We start from the raw sequence: 9,036 nt of genomic DNA, 5'->3' as shown, positions 1-9,036 counted from the left end.
ATATATAAAACATATATATATATAATCAATGTTGTATATGTATGTATATAGAGCATACCACTCAACGGCAACAGAATACACATTCTTCTCAAGTAAACATGGAATATTTTCCAGGATAGATCATATGTTAGCCCACAAAACAAGTCTTAAAAAATTTAAGATTAAAATCACATCAAATATCTTTCCAACCACAATGCTAGAAACTAGAAATCAATAACAGAAAGAGTCATAAAAAATCAACATCATGAATCACGAAAAAGTAACAAATATGTGTAAATTCAACAAGATGCTCCTAAATGACTATTGAGTCAAAGAAGAAATTAAAATATAAGCTTAAAAAACCCTCTTAAGACAAATGAAAATGGAAACACAACATACTAAAACTTACAGGACGTAGCAAAAGCAATTCCAAGAGAAAAATTTATAGCAGTAAATGATCAAGAAAGATTTATTCCTGGGTTGTAAGGATGGTTTAAAATATGTAAATCAATAGGTGTGGTTCACCATACTAACATAAAGAAGAATAAAAACCACATGATAATTTCAATAGATGCAGAAGAAGTATTTGACAAAATGTAACATCCTCTCAAAAATAAAATTCTCAAAACTTAGATACAGAAGGTATGTGCCTCAGCACAATAGAGGTCATACGTGAAAAATCCACAGCTAACATCATACTCAATATTTAAATTTGAAAACTATTTCTCGAGATCATAAACAAGACAAGGATGCCCACTTTTAACACTTCTGTTAAACATAGTACTGGAAGTTCTAACTAGAGCAATTAAGCATGAGGAAAAAATAAAAGGCACTCAAATAGGAAAAAAATAAGGTGAAGTTATCTGTTTGTTGATGACCCTGAAGACTTCACCAGTAAAATTTGAACTAATAAAGGAATTTGTTAAAGTTATAGGATGCAAAATCAGCTCACAGAATTACTAGCAATTCTGGACACTAAAAATGAACTGTCTAAGTGAAACTAAGAAAACAATTCCATTGCAATAGCATATAAAATATAAAATACTTAGGAGTAAATTTGACCAATGAATTGATAGATGTCTATACTGAAACTGATAGAACATTGATGAGAGAAGAAATTACACAAATAAATGGAAAAATATTCAGTGTTTGTGGACTGAAGAATTAATATTGCAAAAATGTCAATATTATCCAAAGCTATATAAAAATTTAAAGCAATTCCTATCAAAATTCCAATGTCCTTCTTTAAAGAAATGTAATACAAAATCCTAAAATTTTGTAAGGAACCATAAAAGACCCTGAATAGCCAAAACAATTTGACCAAAAAGAACAAAGCTGGAGGCATCACACTACCAGATTTCAAAATCTATTACAAAGCTATGACAAACAAAACAGTATGAAACTGGCATTAAAAACAGTCACATTGACCAATCGAATCGAAAATAATATAAAGTCCAGAAGTCAACCTACACTGTTACAATTAATTAATTTTTGACAAAGGTGAGAAGAACACACATTGGGGAAAGGACATCCTTTTCAATGAATGGAGCTGGCAAAACTAGATATTCACATACAGAAGAATGAAAATGAACCCTTATCCCAACCCTTGTATAAGAATCAATTCAAAATGAATTAAAGACTTGAATGTAAAACCTCAAACTATAAAACTACTAGAAGAATAGATAAGGAAAAAGCTCTGTGACATTGGTTTGAGTAGAGATTTCTTGGAAATGACTCAAAAAGAACACACATTGAAAGCTGAAATAGACAAATGGGATTACATCAAACCAAAAAACATTTACACCACAAAAAAAAATAGGATGAAGAGAAAACCCATGAATTGGGACCAAATATTTGCAAGTCATACATTGGATAAGGGGCTATGTCCAAAATATACAAAGAACTCAAACTACTCTATAACAAGAAAACCAATAACCCTATTGAAAATGGGCAAAGGACTTGAATAAAAATTTCTGAAAAGAGGATATATCAATGGCCAAAAAATATATGAAAAAATGCTATCTCTAGTCATCAGGGAAATTTATATTAAAACTAATGAGATATGACCTCACCATGTTATAATGGCTACTATAAAAAATGTGAACGGTAACAAATATTGGCAAGGATGTGGAGAAAGGGGAACTCTTGTATATGGTGGTGATAACATGAATAATTACTGTCAGTTTGGAAAACAGTATGGAAATTTTTCAAAAATCTAAAAATAGTATGACCATATGATTCTGCAATCCCACCATTGGGTATATGCCCAAAGGAAATGAAATCAGTATGCTGTATGTACATATGTACTCCCATGATCTTGGCAGCGTGATTTATGATAGCCAAGATGTAAAAACAACCTACTTGTCTATCAACAGATAAATTGATTGAAAATTGTGCTGTATATACACAATAGAACACTATGCAGCAAAACAATAAAAAAAGAAATTCTGTCATTTGCAATATCGTGGATAAATTTAGAGGACATTATGTTAAGTGAAATAAGTCAGGAACAGAGAATAATACCACATAATCTCACTTACATGTGGAATTTTAAAAAGTCAGGCTCATAGAAGTAGAGAGTAGAATGGTAGTTACTAGAGGATCGGAGGGGTGGTGAACAGGGTACAAAGTCACAGACAGGAGGGCTAAGTTCTGGTGTTTTATTGCACAGCCAGATGACTATACTTAATAGCAATGTATTGTATATTTCAAAATAACAAAAAGAAAGGATTTTAAATGTTCTCACCACAAAAGAAATGAGGTGATAAATATGCTAATTACTCTTATTTGATCAGTGTACACTGTATACATGTATTGAAATATGACTTTATACCCCATGAATATATACAATCGTTGTCTGTCAGTTAAAAAAAAAATTAACTAACTAAATAGATAAATAAATTCTAAGTGGCTCCAGAGCTGGAACTTCTTGCATGACACTGCATTGTCCCCTGTGATCTCCATCCTCTACCATGTTTGTATGAAAGTTGACGAATATTGCCTTCTTGGACTTCAGCTGGGAAGGTGATCATTAGATAACTCAAAATTTTTCACAGCCCTGTGCAAGTTCCCGAATAGCTGCAAAAGTTTGTCAGGAATATTGATTTGGGAATTACCAATAAATTTAACAAAGGCGAATTTGCAAATATAGAATCCTCAAATATGGACTCTAAATAATTTGCATTGATTTTGCTTATTTTTATGCATATATCATAATAACTAGACTTTTCTGTCCTGGAATATTGTGTTTCAGTCAATTTAGGTATTTGATGTTAATAATATGAGAATGAAAAATAAGTTATATTCCTATCTAATGTAGTAAGACAAGAAAGGGCAATAAAAGATATATATATATATATATCTTTTATATATATATATTATTTATGTGTGTGTGTATATGTATATATATGGAAAGAATAAATAAAACTCTGTTCATAGTGCCATGATTATATATGTAGGAAATCCAAAAGCATGAACAGCAGCAAAAAAACTCTTGGGTGATTATAGCAAGGTTGAAGAATATAAAGTTAATATACAAAATTTAATCACTTTATATCATTGTAAGAATCCTCCAGAGAAACAGATGCAACAGAAGATACACACACACACATACAGAGAGAGAGAGATAGATAGATATAAATATACATGAAGAGGTGAAAAGGAGACTTATAATGGGAATTAGCTTGCATGATTATGAAGACTGAGAAATCCTACAATATACCATTGGTAAACTGGCTAGCCAGGAAAGCCAATGTTGTAATTCTTTCTGAATCAAAAGGCCTGAGATCTAGGGGAGCCCAGTGGTGTAATTCCCAGTCCAAGACCAAAGGCCTGAGAACCAGAAGGGCACTGGTGTAAGCCCTGGAGTGCAAAGGTCTGAGAATGAAGAGTGTTATTGCCCAGGGACAGGAGAAGATGAATGTCTCAGCTCAAAGGGAATGAGAAAGAGATTTCACTCTTCCTCTCCCTTTTTGTTATATCGAGGCCTTCAACAGATCATGTGATACCTGCCCACATTGGTGAGGGTGGATCTTCATAATGTAGTTACTGACACAAGTGCTAATTTATTCTGAAAACACCATTACAGGAACACCTTTTTTAGCAGCTATCTGAGCATCCTTTGACCTCGTAAGATTGACACATATAATTGACCACCACAACCAGATGAACAAATAGGAATTGAAATTAAAAATACAATATCATTTATATTAGCACCACAAACATGAAGTAATTAGGTATAAATCTAGCAAAATATGTACAAATTATATATTAAAAACTATAAAACTGATAAATTAAAAAACTAAATAAATGGAGAAGTATTTTATATTCATGAATAGGAAGACTCAATATTGATAAGATGTCAATTCTTCACAACTTGATCTGTAGATTCAATGCAATCCCACTCAAAATACCAGGAAGTTATTTTGTAGATATCAACAAATTGATTTTACAGGTTATATGGAGAAACGAAAGACCTGGAATAGTGAACACATTATTGAAGAAAAAAGTTGAAGGACTAAGACTACCAAATTTCAAGACTTATGATGAAGCTACAGTAGTTGAGATGGTGTGATATTGGTGAAGAATGGGAAAAAAATGGAGGAGAATAGAGAGCCCAGAGAAAAACCTACATAAATACAGTCACTGATATTTGACAAAGAAACAAAATTAATACAATGAAACAAAGATAAACTTTTCAAGACATGGTTCTAAAACAATTGAAAATCCACATGCCAAAAAAAAAATCTAGACGCAGACTTTATATCTTCCACAAAACTTAATTCAAAATGGATCATAGGCCTAAGTATAAAACACAAGTTGTACCACTCTAAGAAAATAATTGGAGAAAATCTAGATAACCTTGGATATAGCGATGACATTTTAGATACAACACCAAGGGCATGATCCATGAAAGAAATAATAGATAACCTGAACTTTACTAAGATTTTAAAAGCAAACTCATGCTCTATGGTAAACAATGCTAAGAGAATAAAAAGACAAGCCACAGAATGGGAGAAAATATTTCCAAAGGATACATCTGATAAAACACTTATCCAAAAAGTACCAAAACTAGTACCACCTCAGCAATATGAAAACAAAAATCCTAATGAAAATTCGACCTAAAACCTTAACATACACTTCATTAAGAAAACATACAGATGACATATAGGCATATGAAAAGTGAACCTATGTCATCAGCAAATGTAAATTAAAACAATGAGATATAATATGGTTTTGAGCTGTGTCTCCAACCAAATTTCATGTTCAGAGTTGGAGGTGGGGCCTGGTGGAAGGTGATGGGATCATAGGGGTGGCTTCTAATAGTCTAGTATCATTCTCCTAGTGCTGTTCTCATAGTACAGTTCTCGTGAGATATGATTATTTAAGTGTGCGGCAGCTCCTCCCAACTCTTCCTCCTGCTCCAGTCATGTAAGACATGGGTGCTTCCCATTTGTCTTCTACCATACTTCAGAGTTTACTGATGACCCCCAGAAGCTGCTATGCTTCCTGCATAGCCTGCAGAACTGTGAGCCAATTAAACATTTTATTTTTTATAAATTACTCAGTCTCAGGTATTTCTTTGTAGCAATGCAAGAATGGACTAATACAGAAAATTGGTACTGAAGAGTGGGACATTGCTGTAAACATACTTGAAAATGCAGAAGCAATTTAGGAACGTGGAATGGGAACAGATTAAAAGAGTATGGAGCACTCAGAATAAGACAGGAGGATGAGAAAACTTTGGAACTCCTTAGACTGCTTAAATAGTTCTCACTAAAATGCTGATTGTGATATGGACAATAAAGTACAGACTGATTAGGTCTCAGATGGGGAAATAGGGACCTTATTGGAAGCCAGAGTAAAGGTCACTTTTGTTATGTGTTAGCAAAGAGACTGACTGCATTGTGTCCCTGCTGTAGGAATATGTGGAACTTTGAACTTGTAAGTAATGATTTAGGGTAACTGGTGGAAGAAATTTCTGAGTGGCAAAGTGTTTAGGAGTTCACCTGTGTGCTTTTGAAAGCCTATGCTCATATGCATGAAAAAGAAATAACTTGAAATTGGAATTTATTTTTAAAAGGAAAGCGCAGCACAAATGTTTAGAAAATTTGCAGCCTAGTTATGTGGTATAAAAGAAAAGCCCTTTTTTGGGGGAGGACTTCAAGTGGGCTGCAGAAATTTGCATAACTAAAAGGAAGGCAAATTCTGATAGTCAAAACCAGGAAAAAGGCCTCAAAAGCATTTCAGAGACCTCTGCTGCAGCCACTCCCATCACAAGCCCAGAAGCCTAGAAGGAAAGAATGGTTTTGTGGGCCAGGCCCAGGGCCCCACCACCCTGCACAACCTGGGGACACTGCTCCCTGCATCTTAGTCCTAGATGCTCTATCTCCAGCCATGGCTAAAATGGCCCCAGAAACAGCTCGTGCCTCCACTTCTGAGGGTGCAAGTCATAAGCCTTGGCTGCTTCCATGTGGTGTTAAGACTGTGAGTGTACAGAGTGCAAGGGTTGAGGCTTGGGAGCCTCCACCTAGATTTCAGAGTATCTAAGGAAAAACCTGAATGTCCAGGCAGAAGCCTATTACAGGGGTGAAGCCCTCATGAAGGACCTCTACTCAAGAAGTATGAAGGGGAAATGTGGGGTTGGAGCCTCCACACAGGGTCCCCACTGGAGCACTGCCTAGTGGAGCTGTGAGAAGAGGGTCACTATCTTACAGACCCCAGAACGGTAGGTCCATCAACAGCTTGCAATCCACACCTGGAAAAGTCAGAGGTGCTCCACACTAGCCTGTGAAAGCAGGTGCAGGCCTTGTGCCTTGCAAATCCTCAGAGGCAGAGCTGTCCAAAGCCTTTGGAGGCTACCTCTTGCATCAATGTTCCCTGGATATGAGGCATGAAGTCAAAAGAGGTTACTTTGGAGCTTGAAGATTTAACAACTGCCCTGCTTGGTTTCAGACTTGTGGTGGGGCTGTAGCCCCTTTCTTTTGGCCAGTTTCTCCCTTTTGCAACAGGAGTATTTATGCAATGCTTATACCTCCATTGTATCTTGGAAATAACGAACTTGTTTTCATGAGAACCAAAGTCTCATCAAAGTTCAAAGTCAGATGAGAATTTAAACTTTGGATTTTTGAGTTAATGCTGGAATGAGCTAAGACTTTGAGGTACTATTGGGACGACATGTTTGTAATTTGCAATGTGAGAAGGATATGAGATTTAAAGGGGCCGAGGGTTGGGGACATGATATGTTTTGGATATGTGTCCCCACCCAAATCTTATGTTCAATTGTAATCCTCAGTGTTTGAGGTGGGGCCTGGGAAGAGGTGATTAGGTCATGGGGATGGTTTCTAATGGTTTAGTACCACCCTCCTGCTACTGTCCTCATGGTAGAGTTCTCATGAGATCTGATTGTTTAAAAGTTTGTGGCACTCCCCTCTCTCTTCCTCCTGCTTCTGTCTTGTAAGACATGCCTGGTTCCCCTTTATCCTTCTGCCATAATTGAAAGTTCCTGAGGCCTCCCCAGAAGCCACTATGCTTCCTGTACAGCCTGCAGAACCATGAGCCAATTAAACCTCTTTTATTTGAAAATTACCTGGTTTCAGCTATTTCTTTATAGCAATGTGACAAGGTCCCACTACATACCTACTAGAATGGGCAAAATCCAGAACACTGTCAATACCTGAAGCTGGTGAGGATGTGGAATAAGAGGAACTCTCATTAATTTCTGTTGGGACTGCAAAATTGCACAGTCACTTTGGAAGGCAGTTTGGCAGTTTCTTTCCAGAATAAACATACTCTTACCAAATGATCCAGTAGTCATGCTTCTTAATACTTACTCAAATGATTTAAAACTTACATCAGTGCAAAAACCTGCACTCAGATGTTTATAGCAGCTTTATTCATAATTGTCAAGACTTGGAAGCAATCGAGATTTCCTTCAGTAGGTAAATGAATAAATAAACTGTGGTACATCCAGAGAATGGGATATTACTCTGTGCTTAAAAGAATGAGTTATTAGGCCGGGCGCGGTGGCTCATTCCTGTAATCCCAGCACTTTGAGAGGCCACAGTGGGTGGATCACAAGGTCAGAAGTTCAAGAACAGCCTGGCCAACATGGTGAAACCTTGTATCTACTAAAAATACAAAAATTAGCTGGGTGTGGTGGCGTGTGTCTGTAATCCCAGCTACTTGGGAGGCTGAGGCAGGAGAATGGCTTGAACTCAAGAGGCAGAGGGTGCAGTGAGCTGAGATTGTGCCACTGCACTCCAGCCTGGGTGACAAAGCAAGACTCTGTCTCAAAAAAAAAAAAAAGAATGAGTTATTAAGCCATGGAAATAAATGGAGAAAATTTAAATGCTTATTACTAAGTGAAACAAGCCATTCTGAAAAGGCTGCATATGTTATAATTTCAACTATATAAAATTTTGTAAAAGATAAAACTATGGAGACAGTGAAGATTAGGACTGGGAGGAGGAGGATGAATAGGCAAAGAACACAGGACTTTTAGGGCAGTGAAACTACTCTATATGATACTCTGATGGTGGATACATGTAATTATTCACTTATCCAAATTCATAGAATGTGCAAAACCAACAGTGAACTCTAATGTAAACTATGGACTTCGGGTTATTATGATGTTTCAGTGTTGGTTCTTCAAGTGTAACAAATGTATCAATCTGATGGGAGATGTCAATAATGGGGGAGGCTGCACATATTTGGGGAAAGGGGGTATATGAGAAATCTCTGGACCGTTCGCTCAATATTGATGTGAACCTGAAACTGCTCTAAAAATAAGGTATTTATAAAAATAGATATAACAATTATTACTGTGCACTACCTTAATAGATTTTTTGTTGATTTGACTAACTTATCTTGTGACTATGGCTCCATATAAAACCGTTAAAGTGATGTATTCTTCGATATTATTTATTTTCTATATTTTCTTTGTAATTTTTTATGTCAGATGAGCAATGTGCTGACATCATAAAGAGGTTTGAGGGGGGCACATCTCACACATGAATATGAAAACTCCATCATTATACTTATGAATCACAAAAATAT

At 36.0% G+C, this 9,036-nt stretch overlaps 1 non-coding gene across 1 annotated transcript; it reads right to left on the bottom strand.

The window, feature by feature from the left end:
• Nucleotides 1-8,932: 8,932 nt before the first annotated feature.
• Nucleotides 8,933-9,036, bottom strand: LOC129463354 (small nucleolar RNA U13). Its single transcript, XR_008651142.1, has one exon. It is a non-coding gene; the product is annotated as a small nucleolar RNA U13 (small nucleolar RNA).

This window comes from Symphalangus syndactylus, chromosome 14, assembly GCF_028878055.3.
Source record: "Symphalangus syndactylus isolate Jambi chromosome 14, NHGRI_mSymSyn1-v2.1_pri, whole genome shotgun sequence".
Lineage (NCBI taxonomy): Eukaryota > Metazoa > Chordata > Mammalia > Primates > Hylobatidae > Symphalangus > Symphalangus syndactylus.
Note: the sequence above shows the minus strand (reverse complement) of the source record. Positions and strands in the feature narration are given on the sequence as shown.